Source organism: Vidua macroura, chromosome 27, assembly GCF_024509145.1.
Source record: "Vidua macroura isolate BioBank_ID:100142 chromosome 27, ASM2450914v1, whole genome shotgun sequence".
Lineage (NCBI taxonomy): Eukaryota > Metazoa > Chordata > Aves > Passeriformes > Viduidae > Vidua > Vidua macroura.
Genome location: NC_071597.1, coordinates 49,061 through 72,503, shown reverse-complemented (window position 1 = coordinate 72,503; position 23,443 = coordinate 49,061).

Genomic DNA, 23,443 nt, shown 5'->3' with positions numbered 1-23,443 from the left:
CCCTGGGAAAGAAAAGTGGCCAGCCCAGGTTCCTGATGTCAGTTTGTAGGGTTCCCTTGGGACTGTCAGGGCAGCACAGGTTTGAGCTGGGGGCAGCTTGGGTCTGCGACACATCCTCGATCGTTTGGATTTTTGGAGGTGTCTGGCCACTTCAGGGCCACAGGCCCCTGGAGACAAAGACCAGTCCTTTTCCCTGGGAAAGAAAAGTGGCCAGCCCAGGTTCCTGATGTCAGTTTGTAGGGTTCCCTTGGGACTGTCAGGGCAGCACAGGTTTGAGCTGGGGGCAGCTTGGGTCTGCGACACATCTTCGATCGTTTGGATTTTTGGATGTGTCCGGCCACTTCAGGGCCACAGGCCCCTGGAGGCAAAGATCAGCCTTTTTCCTTGGGAAAGAAAAGTGGCCAGCCCAGGTTCCTGATGTCAGTTTGTAGGGTTCCTTTGGGACTGTCAGGGCAGCACAGGTTTGAGGTGGGGGCAGCTTGGGTCTGCGACACATCCTCGATCGTTTGGATTTTTGGAGGTGTCCGGCCACTCAGGGCCACAGGCCCCTGGAGGCAAAGATCAGCCTTTTTCCTTGGGAAAGAAAAGTGGCCAGCCCAGGTTCCTGATGTCAGTTTGTAGGGTTCCCTTGGGACTGTCAGGGCAGCACAGGTTTGAGGTGGGGGCAGCTTGGGTCTGCGACACATCTTCGATCGTTTGGATTTTTGGAGGTGTCCGGCCACTTCAGGGCCACAGGCCCCTGGAGGCAAAGATCAGCCTTTTTCCTTGGGAAAGAAAAGTGGCCAGCCCAGGTTCCTGATGTCAGTTTGTAGGGTTCCCTTGGGACTGTCAGGGCAGCACAGGTTTGAGGTGGGGGCAGCTTGGGTCTGCGACACATCTTCGATCGTTTGGATTTTTGGAGGTGTCCAGCCACTTCAGGGCCGCAGGCCCCTGGAGGCAAAGATCAGCCTTTTTCCTTGGGAAAGAAAAGTGGCCAGCCCAGGTTCCTGATGTCAGTTTGTAGGGTTCCCTTGGGACTGTCAGGGCAGCACAGGTTTGAGCTGGGGGCAGCTTGGGTCTGCGACACATCCTCGATCGTTTGGATTTTTGGAGGTGTCCGGCCACTCAGGGCCACAGGCCCCTGGAGGCAAAGATCAGCCTTTTTCCTTGGGAAAGAAAAGTGGCCAGCCCAGGTTCCTGATGTCAGTTTCTAGGGTTCCCTTGGGACTGTCAGGGCAGCACAGGTTTGAGGTGGGGGCAGCTTGGGTCTGCGACACATCTTCGATCGTTTGGATTTTTGGAGGTGTCTGGCCACTTCAGGGCCACAGGCCCCTGGAGGCAAAGATCAGCCTTTTTCCTTGGGAAAGAAAAGTGGCCAGCCCAGGTTCTTGATGTCAGTTTGTAGGGTTCCCTTGGGACTGTCAGGGCAGCACAGGTTTGAGGTGGGGGCAGCTTGGGTCTGCGACACATCTTCGATCGTTTGGATTTTTGGAGGTGTCGGGCCACTCAATGTCACAGACCCCTGGAGACAAAGACCGGTCCTTTTTCCTTGGGAAAGAAAAGTGGCCAGCCCAGGTTCCTGATGTCAGTTTGTAGGGTTCCCTTGGGACTGTCAGGGCAGCACAGGTTTGAGGTGGGGGCAGCTTGGGTCTGCGACACATCTTCGATCGTTTGGATTTTTGGAGGTGTCCGGCCACTCAGGGCCGCAGGCCCCTGGAGGCAAAGATCATCCTTTTTCCTTGGGAAAGAAAAGTGGCCAGCCCAGGTTCCTGATGTCAGTTTGTAGGGTTCCCTTGGGACTGTCAGGGCAGCACAGGTTTGAGCTGGGCCAGCGTGGGTCTGTGACACATCCGCGATCGTTTGGATTTTTGGAGGTGTCCGGCCACTTCAGGGCCACAGGCCCCTGGAGGTAAGGATCAGCCTTTTTCCCTGGGAAAGAAAAGTGGCCAGCCCAGGTTCCTGATGTCAGTTTGTAGGGTTCCCTTGGGACTGTCAGGGCAGCACAGGTTTGAGGTGGGGGCAGCTTGGGTCTGCGACACATCTTCGATCGTTTGGATTTTTGGAGGTGTCCGGCCACTCAGGGCCACAGGCCCCTGGAGGCAAAGATCAGCCTTTTTCCCTGGGAAAGAAAAGTGGCCAGCCCAGGTTCCTGATGTCAGTTTGTAGGGTTCCCTTGGGACTGTCAGGGCAGCACAGGTTTGAGGTGGGGGCAGCTTGGGTCTGTGACACATCCTCGATCGTTTGGATTTTTGGAGGTGTCCGGCCACTTCAGGGCCACAGGCCCCTGGAGGTAAGGATCAGCCTTTTTCCCTGGGAAAGAAAAGTGGCCAGCCCAGGTTCCTGATGTCAGTTTGTAGGGTTCCTTTGGGACTGTCAGGGCAGCACAGGTTTGAGGTGGGGGCAGCTTGGGTCTGCGACACATCTTCGATCGTTTGGATTTTTGGAGGTGTCCGGCCAGTCAGGGCCAAAGGCCCCTGGAAACAAACACTGGTCCTTTTCCCTGGGAAAGAAAAGTGGCCAGCCCAGGTTCCTGATGTCAGTTTGTAGGGTTCCCTTGGGACTGTCAGGGCAGCACAGGTTTGAGCTGGGGGCAGCTTGGGTCTGCGACACATCTTCGATTGTTTGGATTTTTGGATGTGTCTGGCCACTTCAGGGCCACAGGCCCCTGGAGACAAAGACTGGTGCTTTTCCCTGGGAAAGAAAAGTGGCCAGCCCAGGTTCCTGATGTCAGTTTGTAGGGTTCCCTTAGGACTGTCAGGGCAGCTCAGGTTTGAGGTGGGGGCAGCTTGGGTCTGCGAAACATCTTCGATCGTTTGGATTTTTGGAGGTGTCTGGCCGCTCCAGGGCCACAGGCCTCTGGAGACAAAGACCAGTTCTTTTCCCTGGGAAAGAAAAGTGGCCAGCCCAGGTTCCTGATGTCAGTTTGTAGGGTTCCCTTAGGACTGTCAGGGCAGCTCAGGTTTGAGCTGGGGGCAGCTTGGGTCTGCGACACATCTTCGATCGTTTGGGTTTTTGGAGGTGTCCGGCCACTTCAGGGCCACAGGCCCTGGAGACAAAGACCAGTTCTTTTACCTGGGAAAGAAAAGTGGCCAGCCCAGGTTCCTGATGTCAGTTTGTAGGGTTCCCTTGGGACTGTCAGGGCAGCACAGGTTTGAGGTGGGGGCAGCTTGGGTCTGCGACACATCTTCGATCGTTTGGATTTTTGGAGGTGTCCGGCCACTTCAGGGCCACAGGCCCCTGGAGGCAAAGATTAGCCTTTTTCCCTGGGAAAGAAAAGTGGCCAGCCCAGGTTCCTGATGTCAGTTTGTAGGGTTCCCTTGGGACTGTCAGGGCAGCACAGGTTTGAGCTGGGGGCAGCTTGGGTCTGCGACACATCTTCGATCGTTTGGATTTTTGGAGGTGTCCGGCCACTCAGGGCCACAGGCCCCTGGAGGCAAAGATCAGATTTTTCCTTTGGAAAGAAAAGACGTCAGCCCAGGTTCCTGATGTCAGTTTGTAGGGTTCCCTTGGGACTGTCAGGGCAGCACAGGTTTGAGGTGGGGGCAGCTTGGGTCTGCGACACATCTTCGATCGTTTGGATTTTTGGATGTGTCCGGCCACTTCAGGGCCACAGGCCCCTGGAGACAAAGACTGGTCCTTTTCCCTGGGAAAGAAAAGTGGCCAGCCCAGGTTCCTGATGTCAGTTTGTAGGGTTCCCTTGGGACTGTCAGGGCAGCACAGGTTTGAGGTGGGGGCAGCTTGGGTCTGCGACACATCCTCGATCGTTTGGATTTTTGGAGGTGTCCGACCAGTCAGGGCCACAGGCCCCTGGACACAAAGACCGGTCCTTTTCCCTGGGAAAGAAAAGTGGCCAGCCCAGGTTCCTGATGTCAGTTTGTAGGGTTCCTTTGGGACTGTCAGGGCAGCACAGGTTAGAGGTGGGGGCAGCTTGGGTCTGCGACACATCTTCGATCGTTTGGATTTTTGGAGGTGTCCGGCCAGTCAGGGCCACAGGCCCCTGGAGGCAAAGATCAGCCTTTTTCCTTGGGAAAGAAAAGTGGCCAGCCCAGGTTCTTGATGTCAGTTTGTAGGGTTCCCTTGGGACTGTCAGGGCAGCACAGGTTTGAGGTGGGGGCAGCTTGGGTCTGCGACACATCTTCGATCGTTTGGATTTTTGGAGGTGTCGGGCCACTCAATGTCACAGACCCCTGGAGACAAAGACCGGTCCTTTTTCCTTGGGAAAGAAAAGTGGCCAGCCCAGGTTCCTGATGTCAGTTTGTAGGGTTCCCTTGGGACTGTCAGGGCAGCACAGGTTTGAGGTGGGGGCAGCTTGGGTCTGCGACACATCTTCGATCGTTTGGATTTTTGGAGGTGTCCGGCCACTCAGGGCCGCAGGCCCCTGGAGGCAAAGATCATCCTTTTTCCTTGGGAAAGAAAAGTGGCCAGCCCAGGTTCCTGATGTCAGTTTGTAGGGTTCCCTTGGGACTGTCAGGGCAGCACAGGTTTGAGCTGGGCCAGCGTGGGTCTGTGACACATCCGCGATCGTTTGGATTTTTGGAGGTGTCCGGCCACTTCAGGGCCACAGGCCCCTGGAGGTAAGGATCAGCCTTTTTCCCTGGGAAAGAAAAGTGGCCAGCCCAGGTTCCTGATGTCAGTTTGTAGGGTTCCCTTGGGACTGTCAGGGCAGCACAGGTTTGAGCTGGGGGCAGCTTGGGTCTGCGACACATCTTCGATTGTTTGGATTTTTGGATGTGTCTGGCCACTTCAGGGCCACAGGCCCCTGGAGACAAAGACTGGTGCTTTTCCCTGGGAAAGAAAAGTGGCCAGCCCAGGTTCCTGATGTCAGTTTGTAGGGTTCCCTTAGGACTGTCAGGGCAGCTCAGGTTTGAGGTGGGGGCAGCTTGGGTCTGCGAAACATCTTCGATCGTTTGGATTTTTGGAGGTGTCTGGCCGCTCCAGGGCCACAGGCCTCTGGAGACAAAGACCAGTTCTTTTCCCTGGGAAAGAAAAGTGGCCAGCCCAGGTTCCTGATGTCAGTTTGTAGGGTTCCCTTAGGACTGTCAGGGCAGCTCAGGTTTGAGCTGGGGGCAGCTTGGGTCTGCGACACATCTTCGATCGTTTGGATTTTTGGAGGTGTCCGGCCACTTCAGGGCCACAGGCCCTGGAGACAAAGACCAGTTCTTTTCCCTGGGAAAGAAAAGTGGCCAGCCCAGGTTCCTGATGTCAGTTTGTAGGGTTCCCTTGGGACTGTCAGGGCAGCACAGGTTTGAGGTGGGGGCAGCTTGGGTCTGCGACACATCTTCGATCGTTTGGATTTTTGGAGGTGTCCGGCCACTTCAGGGCCACAGGCCCCTGGAGGCAAAGATTAGCCTTTTTCCCTGGGAAAGAAAAGTGGCCAGCCCAGGTTCCTGATGTCAGTTTGTAGGGTTCCCTTGGGACTGTCAGGGCAGCACAGGTTTGAGCTGGGGGCAGCTTGGGTCTGCGACACATCTTCGATCGTTTGGATTTTTGGAGGTGTCCAGCCACTCAGGGCCACAGGCCCCTGGAGGCAAAGATCAGATTTTTCCTTTGGAAAGAAAAGACGTCAGCCCAGGTTCCTGATGTCAGTTTGTAGGGTTCCCTTGGGACTGTCAGGGCAGCACAGGTTTGAGGTGGGGGCAGCTTGGGTCTGCGACACATCCTCGATCGTTTGGATTTTTGGAGGTGTCCGACCAGTCAGGGCCACAGGCCCCTGGACACAAAGACCGGTCCTTTTCCCTGGGAAAGAAAAGTGGCCAGCCCAGGTTCCTGATGTCAGTTTGTAGGGTTCCTTTGGGACTGTCAGGGCAGCACAGGTTAGAGGTGGGGGCAGCTTGGGTCTGCGACACATCTTCGATCGTTTGGATTTTTGGAGGTGTCCGGCCAGTCAGGGCCACAGGCCCCTGGAGGCAAAGATCAGCCTTTTTCCTTGGGAAAGAAAAGTGGCCAGCCCAGGTTCTTGATGTCAGTTTGTAGGGTTCCCTTGGGACTGTCAGGGCAGCACAGGTTTGAGGTGGGGGCAGCTTGGGTCTGCGACACATCTTCGATCGTTTGGATTTTTGGAGGTGTCGGGCCACTCAATGTCACAGACCCCTGGAGACAAAGACCGGTCCTTTTTCCTTGGGAAAGAAAAGTGGCCAGCCCAGGTTCCTGATGTCAGTTTGTAGGGTTCCCTTGGGACTGTCAGGGCAGCACAGGTTTGAGGTGGGGGCAGCTTGGGTCTGCGACACATCTTCGATCGTTTGGATTTTTGGAGGTGTCCGGCCACTCAGGGCCGCAGGCCCCTGGAGGCAAAGATCATCCTTTTTCCTTGGGAAAGAAAAGTGGCCAGCCCAGGTTCCTGATGTCAGTTTGTAGGGTTCCCTTGGGACTGTCAGGGCAGCACAGGTTTGAGCTGGGCCAGCGTGGGTCTGTGAAACATCCGCGATCGTTTGGATTTTTGGAGGTGTCCGGCCACTTCAGGGCCACAGGCCCCTGGAGGTAAGGATCAGCCTTTTTCCCTGGGAAAGAAAAGTGGCCAGCCCAGGTTCCTGATGTCAGTTTGTAGGGTTCCCTTGGGACTGTCAGGGCAGCACAGGTTTGAGGTGGGGGCAGCTTGGGTCTGCGACACATCTTCGATCGTTTGGATTTTTGGAGGTGTCCGGCCACTCAGGGCCACAGGCCCCTGGAGGCAAAGATCAGCCTTTTTCCCTGGGAAAGAAAAGTGGCCAGCCCAGGTTCCTGATGTCAGTTTGTAGGGTTCCCTTGGGACTGTCAGGGCAGCACAGGTTTGAGGTGGGGGCAGCTTGGGTCTGTGACACATCCTCGATCGTTTGGATTTTTGGAGGTGTCCGGCCACTTCAGGGCCACAGGCCCCTGGAGGTAAGGATCAGCCTTTTTCCCTGGGAAAGAAAAGTGGCCAGCCCAGGTTCCTGATGTCAGTTTGTAGGGTTCCTTTGGGACTGTCAGGGCAGCACAGGTTTGAGGTGGGGGCAGCTTGGGTCTGCGACACATCTTCGATCGTTTGGATTTTTGGAGGTGTCCGGCCAGTCAGGGCCAAAGGCCCCTGGAAACAAACACTGGTCCTTTTCCCTGGGAAAGAAAAGTGGCCAGCCCAGGTTCCTGATGTCAGTTTGTAGGGTTCCCTTGGGACTGTCAGGGCAGCACAGGTTTGAGCTGGGGGCAGCTTGGGTCTGCGACACATCTTCGATCGTTTGGATTTTTGAATGTGTCTGGCCACTTCAGGGCCACAGGCCCCTGGAGACAAAGACTGGTGCTTTTCCCTGGGAAAGAAAAGTGGCCAGCCCAGGTTCCTGATGTCAGTTTGTAGGGTTCCCTTAGGACTGTCAGGGCAGCTCAGGTTTGAGGTGGGGGCAGCTTGGGTCTGCGAAACATCTTCGATCGTTTGGATTTTTGGAGGTGTCTGGCCGCTCCAGGGCCACAGGCCTCTGGAGACAAAGACCAGTTCTTTTCCCTGGGAAAGAAAAGTGGCCAGCCCAGGTTCCTGATGTCAGTTTGTAGGGTTCCCTTAGGACTGTCAGGGCAGCTCAGGTTTGAGCTGGGGGCAGCTTGGGTCTGCGACACATCTTCGATCGTTTGGATTTTTGGAGGTGTCCGGCCACTTCAGGGCCACAGGCCCCTGGAGACAAAGACCAGTTCTTTTACCTGGGAAAGAAAAGTGGCCAGCCCAGGTTCCTGATGTCAGTTTGTAGGGTTCCCTTGGGACTGTCAGGGCAGCACAGGTTTGAGGTGGGGGCAGCTTGGGTCTGCGACACATCTTCGATCGTTTGGATTTTTGGAGGTGTCCGGCCACTTCAGGGCCACAGGCCCCTGGAGGCAAAGATTAGCCTTTTTCCCTGGGAAAGAAAAGTGGCCAGCCCAGGTTCCTGATGTCAGTTTGTAGGGTTCCCTTGGGACTGTCAGGGCAGCACAGGTTTGAGCTGGGGGCAGCTTGGGTCTGCGACACATCTTCGATCGTTTGGATTTTTGGAGGTGTCCGGCCACTCAGGGCCACAGGCCCCTGGAGGCAAAGATCAGATTTTTCCTTTGGAAAGAAAAGACGTCAGCCCAGGTTCCTGATGTCAGTTTGTAGGGTTCCCTTGGGACTGTCAGGGCAGCACAGGTTTGAGGTGGGGGCAGCTTGGGTCTGCGACACATCTTCGATCGTTTGGATTTTTGGATGTGTCTGGCCACTTCAGGGCCACAGGCCCCTGGAGACAAAGACTGGTCCTTTTCCCTGGGAAAGAAAAGTGGCCAGCCCAGGTTCCTGATGTCAGTTTGTAGGGTTCCCTTGGGACTGTCAGGGCAGCACAGGTTTGAGGTGGGGGCAGCTTGGGTCTGCGACACATCCTCGATCGTTTGGATTTTTGGAGGTGTCCGACCAGTCAGGGCCACAGGCCCCTGGACACAAAGACCGGTCCTTTTCCCTGGGAAAGAAAAGTGGCCAGCCCAGGTTCCTGATGTCAGTTTGTAGGGTTCCTTTGGGACTGTCAGGGCAGCACAGGTTTGAGGTGGGGGCAGCTTGGGTCTGCGACACATCTTCGATCGTTTGGATTTTTGGAGGTGTCCGGCCAGTCAGGGCTACAGGCCCCTGGAGGCAAAGATCAGCCTTTTTCCTTGGGAAAGAAAAGTGGCCAGCCCAGGTTCCTGATGTCAGTTTGTAGGGTTCCCTTGGGACTGTCAGGGCAGCACAGGTTTGAGGTGGGGGCAGCTTGGGTCTGCGACACATCTTCGATCATTTGGATTTTTGGAGGTGTCCGGCCACTTCAGGGCCACAGGCCCCTGGAGACAAAGACTGGTCCTTTTCCCTGGGAAAGAAAAGTGGCCAGCCCAGGTTCCTGATGTCAGTTTGTAGGGTTCCCTTGGGACTGTCAGGGCAGCACAGGTTTGAGGTGGGGGCAGCTTGGGTCTGCGACACATCTTCGATCGTTTGGATTTTTGGAGGTGTTTAGCCACTCAGGGCCACAGGCCCCTGGAGGCAAAGATCACCCTTTTTACTTGGGAAAGAAAAGTGGCCAGCCCAGGTTCCTGATGTCAGTTTGTAGGGTTCCCTTGGGACTGTCAGGGCAGCACAGGTTTGAGCTGGGGGCAGCTTGGGTCTGCGACACATCTTCGATCGTTTGGATTTTTGGAGGTGTCCGGCCACTCAGGGCCACGGGCCCCTGGAAACAAAGACCAGTCCTTTTCCCTGGGAAAGAAAAGTGGCCAGCCCAGGTTCCTGATGTCAGTTTGTAGGGTTCCCTTGGGACTGTCAGGGCAGCACAGGTTTGAGGTGGGGGCAGCTTGGGTCTGCGACACATCCTCGATCGTTTGGATTTTTGGAGGAGTCCGGCCACTCAGGGCCACAGGCCCCTGGAGGCAAAGATCAGCCTTTTTCCTTGGGAGAGAAAAGTGGCCAGCCCAGGTTCCTGATGTCAGTTTGTAGGGTTCCCTTGGGACTGTCAGGGCAGCACAGGTTTGAGGTGGGGGCAGCTTGGGTCTGCGACACATCTTCGATCGTTTGGATTTTTGGAGGTGTCCGGCCACTTCAGGGCCACAGGCCCCTGGAGGCAAAGATCAGCCTTTTTCCTTGGCAAAGAAAAGTGGCCAGCCCAGGTTCCTGATGTCAGTTTGTAGGGTTCCCTTGGGACTGTCAGGGCAGCACAGGTTTGAGCTGGGGGCAGCTTGGGTCTGCGACACATCCTTGATCGTTTGGATTTTTGGAGGTGTCTGGCCACTTCAGGGCCACAGGCCCCTGGAGACAAAGACTGGTCCTTTTCCCTGGGAAAGAAAAGTGGCCAGCCCAGGTTCCTGATGTCAGTTTGTAGGGTTCCCTTGGGACTGTCAGGGCAGCACAGGTTTGAGGTGGGGGCAGCTTGGGTCTGCGACACATCTTCGATCGTTTCGATTTTTGGAGGTGTCCGGCCACTTCAGGGCCACAGGCCCCTGGAGGCAAAGATCAGCCTTTTTCCTTGGGAAAGAAAAGTGGCCAGCCCAGGTTCCTGATGTCAGTTTGTAGGGTTCCTTTGGGACTGTCAGGGCAGCACAGGTTTGAGGTGGGGGCAGCTTGGGTCTGCGACACATCTTCGATCGTTTGGATTTTTGGAGGTGTCCGGCCACTTCAGGGCCACAGGCCCCTGGAGGCAAAGATCAGCCTTTTTCCTTGGGAAAGAAAAGTGGCCAGCCCAGGTTCCTGATGTCAGTTTGTAGGGTTCCCTTGGGACTGTCAGGGCAGCACAGGTTTGAGGTGGGGGCAGCTTGGGTCTGTGACACATCTTCGATCGTTTGGATTTTTGGAGGTGTCCGGCCACTCAGGGCCGCAGGCCCCTGGAGGCAAAGATCAGCCTTTTTCCTTGGGAAAGAAAAGTGGCCAGCCCAGGTTCCTGATGTCAGTTTGTAGGGTTCCCTTGGGACTGTCAGGGCAGCACAGGTTTGAGCTGGGCCAGCGTGGGTCTGTGACACATCCTTGATCGTTTGGATTTTTGGAGGTCTCCGGCCACTTCAGGGCCACAGGCCCCTGGAGGTAAGGATCAGCCTTTTTCCCTGGGAAAGAAAAGTGGCCAGCCCAGGTTCCTGATGTCAGTTTGTAGGGTTCCCTTGGGACTGTCAGGGCAGCACAGGTTTGAGGTGGGGGCAGCTTGGGTCTGCGACACATCTTCGATCGTTTGGATTTTTGGAGGTGTCCGGCCAGTCAGGGCCACAGGCCCCTGGAGGCAAAGACCGGTCCTTTTTCCTTGGGAAAGAAAAGTGGCCAGCCCAGGTTCCTGATGTCAGTTTGTAGGGTTCCCTTGGGACTGTCAGGGCAGCACAGGTTTGAGGTGGGGGCAGCTTGGGTCTGTGACACATCCTCGATCGTTTGGATTTTTGGAGGTGTCCGGCCACTTCAGGGCCACAGGCCCCTGGAGGTAAGGATTAGCCTTTTTCCCTGGGAAAGAAAAGTGGCCAGCCCAGGTTCCTGATGTCAGTTTGTAGGGTTCCTTTGGGACTGTCAGGGCAGCACAGGTTTGAGCTGGGGGCAGCTTGGGTCTGCGACACATCTTCGATCGTTTGGATTTTTGGAGGTGTCCGGCCACTCAGGGCCAAAGGCCCCTGGAAACAAACACTGGTCCTTTTCCCTGGGAAAGAAAAGTGGCCAGCCCAGGTTCCTGATGTCAGTTTGTAGGGTTCCCTTGGGACTGTCAGGGCAGCACAGGTTTGAGCTGGGGGCAGCTTGGGTCTGCGACACATCTTCGATCGTTTGGATTTTTGGATGTGTCTGGCCACTTCAGGGCCACAGGCCCCTGGAGACAAAGACTGGTCCTTTTCCCTGGGAAAGAAAAGTGGCCAGCCCAGGTTCCTGATGTCAGTTTGTAGGGTTCCCTTGGGACTGTCAGGGCAGCACAGGTTTGAGGTGGGGGCAGCTTGGGTCTGCGACACATCCTCGATCGTTTGGATTTTTGGAGGTGTCCGGCCACTCAGGGCCACAGGCCCCTGGAGACAAAGACCGGTCTTTTTCCTTGGGAAAGAAAAGTGGCCAGCCCAGGTTCCTGATGTCAGTTTGTAGGGTTCCCTTGGGACTGTCAGGGCAGCACAGGTTTGAGGTGGGGGCAGCTTGGGTCTGCGACACATCTTCGATCGTTTGGATTTTTGGAGGTGTCCGGCCAGTCAGGGCCACAGGGCCCTGGAGGCAAAGATCAGCCTTTTTCCTTTGGAAAGAAAAGAGTTCAGCCCAGGTTCCTGATGTCAGTTTGTAGGGTTCCCTTGGGACTGTCAGGGCAGCACAGGTTTGAGGTGGGGGCAGCTTGGGTCTGCGACACATCTTCGATCGTTTGGATTTTTGGAGGTGTCCGGCCACTCAGGGCCACAGGCCCCTGGAAACAAAGACTGGTCCTTTTCCCTGGGAAAGAAAAGTGGCCAGCCCAGGTTCCTGATGTCAGTTTGTAGGGTTCCCTTGGGACTGTCAGGGCAGCACAGGTTTGAGGTGGGGGCAGCTTGGATCTGCGACACATCTTCGACCGTTTGGATTTTTGGAGGTGTCCGGCCACTTCAGGGCCACAGGCCCCTGGAGACAAAGACTGGTCCTTTTCCCTGGGAAAGAAAAGTGGCCAGCCCAGGTTCCTGATGTCAGTTTGTAGGGTTCCCTTGGGACTGTCAGGGCAGCACAGGTTTGAGGTGGGGGCAGCTTGGGTGTGCGACACATCTTCGATCGTTTGGATTTTTAGAGGTGTCCGGCCACTTCAGGGCCACAGGCCCCTGGAGGCAAAGATCAGCCTTTTTCCTTGGGAAAGAAAAGTGGCCAGCCCAGGTTCCTGATGTCAGTTTGTAGGGTTCCCTTGGGACTGTCAGGGCAGCACAGGTTTGAGCTGGGGGCAGCTTGGGTCTGCGACACATCTTCGATCGTTTGGATTTTTGGAGGTGTCCGGCCACTTCAGGGCCACAGGCCCCTGGAGACAAAGACTGGTCCTTTTCCCTGGGAAAGAAAAGTGGCCAGCCCAGGTTCCTGATGTCAGTTTGTAGGGTTCCCTTGGGACTGTCAGGGCAGCACAGGTTTAAGGTGGGGGCAGCTTGGGTCTGCAACACATCTTCGATCGTTTGGATTTTTGGAGGTGTCCGGCCACTTCAGGGCCACAGGCCCCTGGAGACAAACACTAGTGCTTTTCCCTGGGAAAGAAAAGTGGCCAGCCCAGGTTCCTGATGTCAGTTTGTAGGGTTCCCTTGGGACTTTCAGGGCAGCACAGGTTTGAGGTGGGGGCAGCTTGGGTCTGCGACACATCTTCGATCGTTTGGATTTTTGGAGGTGTCCGGCCACTTCAGGGCCACAGGCCCCTGGAGGCAAAGATCAGCCTTTTTCCCTGGGAAAGAAAAGTGGCCAGCCCAGGTTCCTGATGTCAGTTTGTAGGGTTCCTTTGGGACTGTCAGGGCAGCACAGGTTTGAGGTGGGGGCAGCTTGGGTCTGCGACACATCTTCGATCGTTTGGATTTTTGGAGGTGTCCGGCCACTTCAGGGCCACAGGCCCCTGGAGGCAAAGATCAGCCTTTTTCCTTGGGAAAGAAAAGTGGCCAGCCCAGGTTCCTGATGTCAGTTTGTAGGGTTCCCTTGGGACTGTCAGGGCAGCACAGGTTTGAGCTGGGGGCAGCTTGGGTCTGCGACACATCCTCGATCGTTTGGATTTTTGGAGGTGTCTGGCCACTCAGGGCCACAGGCCCCTGGAAACAAAGACTGGTCCTTTTCCCTGGGAAAGAAAAGTGGCCAGCCCAGGTTCCTGATGTCAGTTTGTAGGGTTCCCTTGGGACTGTCAGGGCAGCACAGGTTTGAGCTGGGGGCAGCTTGGGTCTGCGACACATCTTCGATCGTTTGGATTTTTGGAGGTCTCCGGCCACTTCAGGGCCACAGGCCCCTGGAGACAAAGACTGGTCCTTTTCCCTGGGAAAGAAAAGTGGCCAGCCCAGGTTCCTGATGTCAGTTTGTAGGGTTCCCTTGGGACTGTCAGGGCAGCACAGGTTTGAGCTGGGGGCAGCTTAGGTCTGCGACACATCTTCGATCGTTTGGATTTTTGGAGGTGTCCGGCCACTTCAGGGCCACAGGCCCCTGGAGGCAAAGATCAGCCTTTTTCCTTGGGAAAGAAAAGTGGCCAGCCCAGGTTCCTGATGTCAGTTTGTAGGGGTCCCTTGGGACTGTCAGGGCAGCACAGGTTTGAGGTGGGGCAGCTTGGGTCTGCGACACATCTTCGATCGTTTGGATTTTTGGAGGTGTCCGGCCACTTCAGGGCCACAGGCCCCTGGAAGCAAAGATCAGCCTTTTTCCCTGGGAAAGAAAAGTGGCCAGCCCAGGTTCCTGATGTCAGTTTGTAGGGTTCCTTTGGGACTGTCAGGGCAGCACAGGTTTGAGCTGGGGGCAGCTTGGGTCTGCGACACATCTTCGATTGTTTGGGTTTTTGGAGGTGTCCGGCCACTTCAGGGCCACAGGCCCCTGGAGGCAAAGATCAGCCTTTTTCCTTGGGAAAGAAAAGTGGCCAGCCCAGGTTCCTGATGTCAGTTTGTAGGGTTCCCTTGGGACTGTCAGGGCAGCACTGGTTTGAGGTGGGGGCAGCTTGGGTCTGCGACACATCTTCGATCGTTTGGATTTTTGGAGGTGTCCGGCCACTCAGGGCCACAGGCCCCTGGAGGCAAAGATCAGCCTTTTTCCTTGAGAAAGAAAAGTGGCCAGCCCAGGTTCCTGATGTCAGTTTGTAGGGTTCCCTTGGGACTGTCAGGGCAGCACAGGTTTGAGGTGGGGTCAGCTTGGGTCTGTGACACATCTTCGATCGTTTGGATTTTTGGAGGTGTCCGGCCACTCAGGGCCACAGGCCCCTGGAGACAAAGATCAGCCTTTTTCATTGGGAAAGAAAAGTGGCCAGCCCAGGTTCCTGATGTCAGTTTGTAGGGTTCCCTTGGGACTGTCAGGGCAGCACAGGTTTGAGGTGGGGGCAGCTTGGGTCTGCGACACATCTTCGATCATTTGGATTTTTGGAGGTGTCTGGCCACTCAGGGCCACAAGCCCCTGGAGGCAAAGATCAGCCTTTTTCCTTGGGAAAGAAAAGTGGCCAGCCCAGGTTCCTGATGTCAGTTTGTAGGGTTCCCTTGGGACTGTCAGGGCAGCACAGGTTTGAGGTGGGGGCAGCTTGGGTCTGCGACACATCTTCGATCGTTTGGGTTTTTGGAGGTGTCGGGCCACTCAATGTCACAGGCCCCGGGAGACAAAGCCCGGTCCTTTTTCCTTGGGAAAGAAAAGTGGCCAGCCCAGGTTCCTGATGTCAGTTTGTAGGGTTCCCTTGGGACTGTCAGGGCAGCACAGGTTTGAGCTGGGGGCAGCTTGGGTCTGCGACACATCTTCGATCGTTTGGATTTTTGGAGGTGTCCGGCCACTTCAGGGCCACAGGCCCCTGGAGACAAAGACTGGTCCTTTTCCCTGGGAAAGAAAAGTGGCCAGCCCAGGTTCCTGATGTCAGTTTGTAGGGTTCCCTTGGGACTGTCAGGGCAGCACAGGTTTGAGCTGGGGGCAGCTTGGGTCTGTGACACATCCTCGATCGTTTGGATTTTTGGAGGTGTCCGGCCACTTCAGGGCCACAGGCCCCTGGAGGCAAAGATCAGCCTTTTTCCCTGGGAAAGAAAAGTGGCCAGCCCAGGTTCCTGATGTCAGTTTGTAGGGTTCCTTTGGGACTGTCAGGGCAGCACAGGTTTGAGGTGGGGGTAGCTTGGGTCTGCGACACATCTTCGATCGTTTGGATTTTTGGAGGTGTCGGGCCACTCAATGCCACAGGCCCCTGGAGACAAAGACTTGTCCTTTTTCCCTGGGAAAGAAAAGTGGCTAGCCCAGGTTCCTGATGTCCGTTTGTAGGGTTCCCATTTTTATACATCATTTCCATGTGTTTTGCTGGAGTGTAAATAAAAAAAAATATTCAATAAATTTGAATCAACCCTAATAATGATGCCCCCCGCTCCCTCCCCTTCCCCCTTTGGCTCCTGTGTTTTTTTGGTGTGGTTTAGTCATTTTTTTTTTCCCCACTGTATTTCTTCCTTTGCTTCTTCTCTTAGTTTTCTTTCTGTCATGTCATTTCTGTCCGTCCCTAACTTTGTTTCTGTTTCTCACTGTTTCTAACTCTCTCTCTCTCTGCTTCTCTATTTCCCTGTATGTCTTTTCTTTTGTTTCTCTGTTTCACTATTTCTAACTATTTATTTGTCTCTCTAGTTGATGCTTTTACTCTTTATTTCTTTTTCTCTCCAGCTTCTTTTTTTTCTCTATTCTTTTGTCCTCTTTTTCACTCTCACCCTCTTTCTTTTTCACTGTAACCCTTCTCATTTTTTTACTCTTTGCCATTCTCTTCCTATTTCTTTTCGTCTCTTAAGTAGTCTCTTAAGTAGTCTCTTAAGTAGTCTCTTAAGTCGTCTCTTAAGTCGTCTCTTAAGTCCTCTCTTAAGTGCTCTCTTAAGTGCTCTCTTAAGTGCTCTCTTAAGTCGTCTCTTAAGTCCTCTCTTAAGTGCTCTCTTAAGTCCTCTCTTAAGTCCTCTCTTAAGTCCTCTCTTAAGTGCTCTCTTAAGTCCTCTCTTAAGTCCTCTCTTAAGTCCTCTCTTAAGTCTGTCTTTTTCTTTCTTTCCATCTTTTCATTTCTAACTTTGTTTCCCTTTCTAGCTTTCAAAAAGCAGCAGTAGAAAGTTTCAGGCTCCCTGGGAGTAAAATAAAAAACAAACTTTAAATAATTATTAAAAAAAAAAAAGAATTTACGCCCCGGGAGCCTGAAACTTTCTACTGCTGCACCGGACATATAGTTTTTCTTCTTTTTTATATATACCTATACAACCCCTAATTAGTGCTCCACCTGGCACATTACAATACCCACTACCCACATCACCCCCACCATGTAGACACCGCCACCTTGCTCCCCATCACGTGACCCTATGGGCGCCACCATCTTGCTCCCTGTCACATGACCACACAGGTGCTGCCATTTTACTCCCCATCATGTGACCACAGGGGTGCCACCATCTTGTAGGGTTAGGGGTTAGGGTTTGGGTTTAGGGTTTAGGGTTAGGCCCTCAGTGGCCGGCTGCGTCCAAAAATCCGAACGATCGAGGATGTGTCGCAGACCTAAGCTGCCCCCACCTCAACCCTGTGCTGCCCTGACAGTCCCAAGGGAACCCTACAAACTGACATCAGGAACCTGGGCTGGCCACTTTTCTTTCCCAGGGAAAAGGGCCGGTCTTTGTCTCCAGGGGCCTGTGGCCCTGAGTGGCTGGACACCTCCAAAAATCCAAACGATCGAGGATGTGTCGCAGACCCAAGCTGCCCTCACCTCAAACCTGTGCTGCCCTGACAGTCCCAAGGGAACCCTACAAACTGACATTAAGAACCTGGGCTGACCACTTTTCTTTCCAAAGGAAAAAAGCTGATCTTTGTCTCCAGGGGCCTGTGGCTCTCAGTGGCGGGCTACGTCCAAAAATTCCGAACGATCGAGCATGTGTTGCAGACCCAAGCTGCTCCCACCTCAAACCTGTGCTGCCCTGACAGTCCCAAGGGACCCCTACAAACTGACATCAGGAACCAGGGCTGACCACTTTTCTTTCCAAGGAAAAAGGCTGAACTTGGTTTCCATGGGCCTGTGGTCCTCAGTGGCCGGCTACGTCCAAAAATCCAAACGATCGAGGATGTGTCACAGACCCAAGCTGCCCCCACCTCACACCTGTGCTGCCCTGACAGTCCCAAGGGAACCCTACAAACTGACATTAAGAACCTGGGCTGGCCACTTTTCTTTCCCAGGGAAAAGGGCCGGTCTTTGTCTCCAGGGTCCTGTGGCCCTGAGTGGCTGGACACCTCCAAAAATCCTAACGATCGAGGATGTGTCGCAGACCCAAGCTGCCCCCACCTCAAACCTGTGCTGCCCTGACAGTCCCAAGGGAACCCTACAAACTGACATTAAGAACCTGGGCTGACCACTTTTCTTTCCAAAGGAAAAAAGCTGATCTTTGTCTCCAGGGTCCTGTGGCCCTGAGTGGCCGGACACCTCCAAAAATCCAAACGATCGAAGATGTGTCGCAGACCCAAGCTGCCCCCACCTCAAACCTGTGCTGCCCTGACAGTCCCAAGGGAACCCTACAAACTGACATCAGGAACCTGGGCTGGCCACTTTTCTTTCTCAAGGAAAAAGGCTGATCTTTGCCTCCAGGGGTCTGTGGCCCTGACATGCCCTTTTTCCTGGGAAAGAAATGTGGCCAGCCCTGGTTCCTGGTGTCAGTTTGCAGGTGGTTTTTGGCTTTGCCCTGTCCACTAAAATTGTATTTTGCTGCAGCTTTGGTCTGGGATATGTGGAGTGCCCCCTCCAAATGTCCCTCTTCCCTCTGCCCTGTTCTGCTCTGTCCCCGTCTCCACCCCTCACCCCTACTTGTCCTTCCAGCCCACCCCTTCCCCAGTCTCTCTCCACCCTTCACCCCTCCCCATCCCGCCCCTGCCCCATCCCTCACTCCTCCCATGCCCCAGGTGTGACTCCCTGCAGCAGGACATGGGAGCCCGGACTCGTGGGGATAGTGCGGCCCTCACAGCAGGACAACACCCAAAGAAAACAGGCAGGGATGGCATCTGTGGGCCGCGCGGTGTCACAAAGGCAGCTGGGGCTGAGGGGAGGGGGCTGGAGGGTGACACAGAACATGGGGGCAGCTGAGAGGCAGAAGGGGTCTTTAGGAGTCAAAAAGGGGGGCTCCAGGGTGGCAGAGAGACACTGAGAGGCTGCGGTGGGAACCTGAGGGTGACACAAGGAGGCTGAGAGGCAGGGGCTGTCCTGAGGGACAAAGTGGGGGGGTGCCTGAGGGTGACAGGTGAACCAGCCCTCACAGCACCCTTAACCTCACCCTTAAAACCACCCCTACAAGGGTGGAAAGTGCACGGTGGAGGTTAGGGGGCCACAGGACAGTGTCGGGGGGCTTGGGGTGACACACAGACATTGCGGGCTGAGGGGCAAAAAGGGGGGGACTTGACAGGTGGAGAGCTGACCCTGAGGGTTAGGGGTACAAAGGACAGGGCACGGGGGTACCAGGAAGGGTTAGGGTACAGCAGCAGCCCTCACCCCAACCCTAAGCTCACCCTAAACACACCCCTAGAACACCAGTGTTCCTCAACAGCAGCTGCAGGCAGCAACCCTACTGCTGGGACAGCCCCAGAACCCTCCCAGCAGCTGCAGGCAGTGACCCTAATGAAAAGGTAGGGATGATGTTTGCTGGCTAGAGAGTGACTGGTAGAGGTTGGGGACTGAGCACTTTTTTAGGGGTTTTTTAGGGCTTTAAAAAGATATTTTAGGGTTTCTTTCACAGGAGCTTTTTAGGAATTTTCTGTGACTATTTAGGATACTTTTAGGGCTTTTTTAGGGCTTTTAAAAGATTTTTTTTAGGGTATTTTCATGGCTTTCTTACTACTAATTAGAATGTTTATGGGGTTTTTTTGGGGTGTTCTTGGGGCTTTTTTAGGTCTATTGAGGGTATGTGGAGGACTCTTAGGACTAGGGTATTTTTAGGTCTTTTGAGGGAACTTTTAGGTTTTTTTAGGGTCTTATCAGGGCATTTTAAGTATTTTGGGGTATTTTTAGAGCTCTTTTAGGAATATTGAGGGATTTCTTAAAGGTTTTTTAGGGATATTTAGGTGTGTTTTAGGGTTTTTTTAAAAGTAGGGTATTTTTCTTGTATTTTAAGGGTATTCTGAGGCTATTTTTATGTTTTTGTGGGGCTTTTAGAACATTTTGAAGATGAGGGGTTTTTAGGGAACTTTTATGTTTTTTCATGGCACAGCACATAGAGGCTGAGGGGCACTGTGGGGGCTTGAGGGTGACAGAGGCTGGGAGCTGAGGGAGGCACGGGGAAAGGGGACAGTGGGTGACAGAGAGATGCTGAGGGGGGCAGGGGCAGCTGGAGCATGACACAGAGAAGCTGGGGGCTGAGGGGCAAAGGAGAGGGATTAAGGGTGACGCACAGGAGCTGAGGGGCAGCTGAGAGGGGGCTTGAGGGGCAAAGGGGGGGCTCGAGGGTGACACACAGAGCCTGAGGGCTGGGGGGCAGAGGGAGAGGTTGAGGGGTAAAGGGCGAGGGCTTGAGGGCTGGACAGTGCAGTGGAGATCAGGGCTACAGGGTACAGCTTAGGAGGCAAGTTAGGGTACAGGAGCACCACCTCTCCCCCCAGCCCTAACCTCAGCCTAAGCAGCCCCCCTAACAAGAGCCTTTTCCCTTTTCAGCCCTGCCAGCAGCAGCACCACACAGCAACCCTAACAGCGAGAGCACACCGGAACGCTCCCGCTAGGACAAGGCAGTGACCCTCACACCAGGACAACGACAGAACCCTCAGAGGACAACAGGACCCCCTGGAGAAAAGTAGGGATGACATCTGTGGGCTAGAGAGCACCAGGAAGGCTTTGGAGGCTGAGCAGGTTTCCTTGAGTGTTTTTGCAGGACTATTAGGAATATTTAGGGGCTTTTGGAAGGCTTCTTAGGACTCGTCTGGTGTCTTTGAGGGCATTGTTACACCTTCCTAAGGGCTGTTTTAGAATTCCTTAGTGCATTTTAAGGGTCAGGATGAGGGTCAGACAGGCTGAACCACTGGAAATGCAGAGTATTACAGGACTCTAGTGCAATGCTTTGGAAAGGTGCCAGTGGAGGGCACATCCTGAATTGTTGGGATTTTTTGGAGGTGTCCAGCCACTCAGGGCCACAGGCCCCTGGAGGCAAAGATCAGCCTTTTTCCTTGGGAAAGAAAAGTGGCCAGCCCAGGTTCCTGATGTCAGTTTGTAGGGTTCCCTTGGGACTGTCAGGGCAGCACAGGTTTGAGGTGGGGACAGCTTGGGTCTGCGACACATCTTCGATCTTTTGGATTTTTGGAGGTGTCGGGCCACTCAATGTCACAGGCCCCTGGAGACAAAGACCGGTCCTTTTTCCTTGGGAAAGAAAAGTGGCCAGCCCAGGTTCCTGATGTCAGTTTGTAGGGTTCCCTTGGGACTGTCAGGGCAGCACAGGTTTGAGGTGGGGGCAGCTTGGGTCTGCGACACATCTTCGATCATTTGGATTTTTGGAGGTGTCCGGCCACTCAGGGCCACAGGCCCCTGGAGACAAAGACCGGTCCTTTTCCCTGGGAAAGAAAAGTGGCGAGCCCAGGTTCCTGATGTCAGTTTGTAGGGTTCCCTTGGGACTGTCAGGGCAGCACAGGTTTGAGGTGGGGGCAGCTTGGGTCTGTGACACATCTTCGATCGTTTGGATTTTTGGAGGTGTCCGGCCACTTCAGGGCCACAGGCCCCTGGAGGCAAAGATCAGCCTTTTTCCCTGGGAAAGAAAAGTGGCCAGCCCAGGTTCCTGATGTCAGTTTGTAGGGTTCCTTTGGGACTGTCAGGGCAGCACAGGTTTGAGGTGGGGGCAGCTTGGTTCTGCGACACATCTTCGATCGTTTGGATTTTTGGAGGTGTCCGGCCACTCAGGGCCACAGGCCCCTGGAGGCAAAGATCAGCCTTTTTCCTTGGGAAAGAAAAGTGGCCAGCCCAGGTTCCTGATGTCAGTTTGTAGGGTTCCCTTGGGACTGTCAGGGCAGCACAGGTTTGAGCTGGGGGCAGCTTGGGTCTGCGACACATCTTCGATCGTTTGGATTTTTGGAGGTGTCCGGCCACTCAGGGCCACAGGCCCCTGGAGGCAAAGATCAGCCTTTTTCCTTGGGAGAGAAAAGTGGACAGCCCATGTTCCTGATGTCAGTTTGTAGGGTTCCCTTGGGACTGTCAGGGCAGCAGAGGTTTGAGGTGGGGGCAGCTTGGGTCTGCGACACATCTTCGATCGTTTGGATTTTTGGAGGTGTCCGGCCACTCAGGGCCGCAGGCCCCTGGAGGTAAGGATCAGCCTTTTTCCCTGGGAAAGAAAAGTGGCCAGCCCAGGTTCCTGATGTCAGTTTGTAGGGTTCCCTTGGGACTGTCAGGGCAGCACAGGTTTGAGGTGGGGGCAGCTTGGGTCTGCGACACATCTTCGATCGTTTGGATTTTTGGAGGTGTCCGGCCACTTCAGGGCCACAGGCCCCTGGAGGCAAAGATCAGCCTTTTTCCTTGGGAAAGAAAAGTGGCCAGCCCAGGTTCCTGATGTCAGTTTGTAGGGTTCCCTTGGGACTGTCAGGGCAGCACAGGTTTGAGGTGGGGGCAGCTTGGGTCTGTGACACATCCTCGATCGTTTGGATTTTTGGAGGTGTCCGGCCACTTCAGGGCCACAGGCCCCTGGAGGTAAGGATCAGCCTTTTTCCTTGGGAAAGAAAAGTGGCCAGCCCAGGTTCCTGATGTCAGTTTGTAGGGTTCCCTTGGGACTGTCAGGGCAGCACAGGTTTGAGGTGGGGGCAGCTTGGGTCTGCGACACATCTTCGATCGTTTGGATTTTTGGAGGTGTCCGGCCACTCAGGGCCACAGGCCCCTGGAGGCAAAGATCAGCCTTTTTCCTTGGGAAAGAAAAGTGGCCAGCCCAGGTTCCTGATGTCAGTTTGTAGGGTTCCCTTGGGACTGTCAGGGCAGCACAGGTTTGAGGTGGGGGCAGCTTGGGTCTGCGACACATCTTCGATCGTTTGGATTTTTGGATGTGTCTGGCCACTTCAGGGCCACAGGCCCCTGGAGACAAAGACTGGTGCTTTTCCCTGGGAAAGAAAAGTGGCCAGCCCAGGTTCCTGATGTCAGTTTGTAGGGTTCCCTTGGGACTGTCAGGGCAGCACAGGTTTGAGGTGGGGGCAGCTTGGGTCTGCGACACATCTTCGATCGTTTGGGTTTTTGGAGGTGTCGGGCCACTCAATGTCACAGGCCCCGGGAGACAAAGACCGGTCCTTTTTCCTTGGGAAAGAAAAGTGGCCAGCCCAGGTTCCTGATGTCAGTTTGTAGGGTTCCCTTGGGACTGTCAGGGCAGCACAGGTTTGAGCTGGGGGCAGCTTGGGTCTGCGACACATCTTCGATCGTTTGGATTTTTGGAGGTGTCTGGCCACTTCAGGGCCACAGGCCCCTGGAGACAAAGACTGGTCCTTTTCCCTGGGAAAGAAAAGTGGCCAGCCCAGGTTCCTGATGTCAGTTTGTAGGGTTCCCTTGGGACTGTCAGGGCAGCACAGGTTTGAGGTGGGGGCAGCTTGGGTCTGTGACACATCCTCGATCGTTTGGATTTTTGGAGGTGTCCGGCCACTTCAGGGCCACAGGCCCCTGGAGGCAAAGATCAGCCTTTTTCCCTGGGAAAGAAAAGTGGCCAGCCCAGGTTCCTGATGTCAGTTTGTAGGGTTCCTTTGGGACTGTCAGGGCAGCACAGGTTTGAGGTGGGGGTAGCTTGGGTCTGCGACACATCTTCGATCGTTTGGATTTTTGGAGGTGTCGGGCCACTCAATGCCACAGGCCCCTGGAGACAAAGACTTGTCCTTTTTCCCTGGGAAAGAAAAGTGGCTAGCCCAGGTTCCTGATGTCAGTTTGTAGGGTTCCCATTTTTATACATCATTTCCATGTGTTTTGCTGGAGTGTAAATAAAAAAAAATATTCAATAAATTTGAATCAACCCTAATAATGATGCCCCCCGCTCCCTCCCCTTCCCCCTTTGGCTCCTGTGTTTTTTTGGTGTGGTTTAGTCATTTTTTTTTTCCCCACTGTATTTCTTCCTTTGCTTCTTCTCTTAGTTTTCTTTCTGTCATGTCATTTCTGTCCGTCCCTAACTTTGTTTCTGTTTCTCACTGTTTCTAACTCTCTCTCTCTCTGCTTCTCTATTTCCCTGTATGTCTTTTCTTTTGTTTCTCTGTTTCACTATTTCTATTTATTTGTCTCTCTAGTTGATGCTTTTACTCTTTATTTCTTTTTCTCTCCAGCTTCTTTTTTTTCTCTATTCTTTTGTCCTCTTTTTCACTCTCACCCTCTTTCTTTTTCACTGTAACCCTTCTCATTTTTTTACTCTTTGCCATTCTCTTCCTATTTCTTTTCGTCTCTTAAGTAGTCTCTTAAGTAGTCTCTTAAGTCGTCTCTTAAGTCCTCTCTTAAGTGCTCTC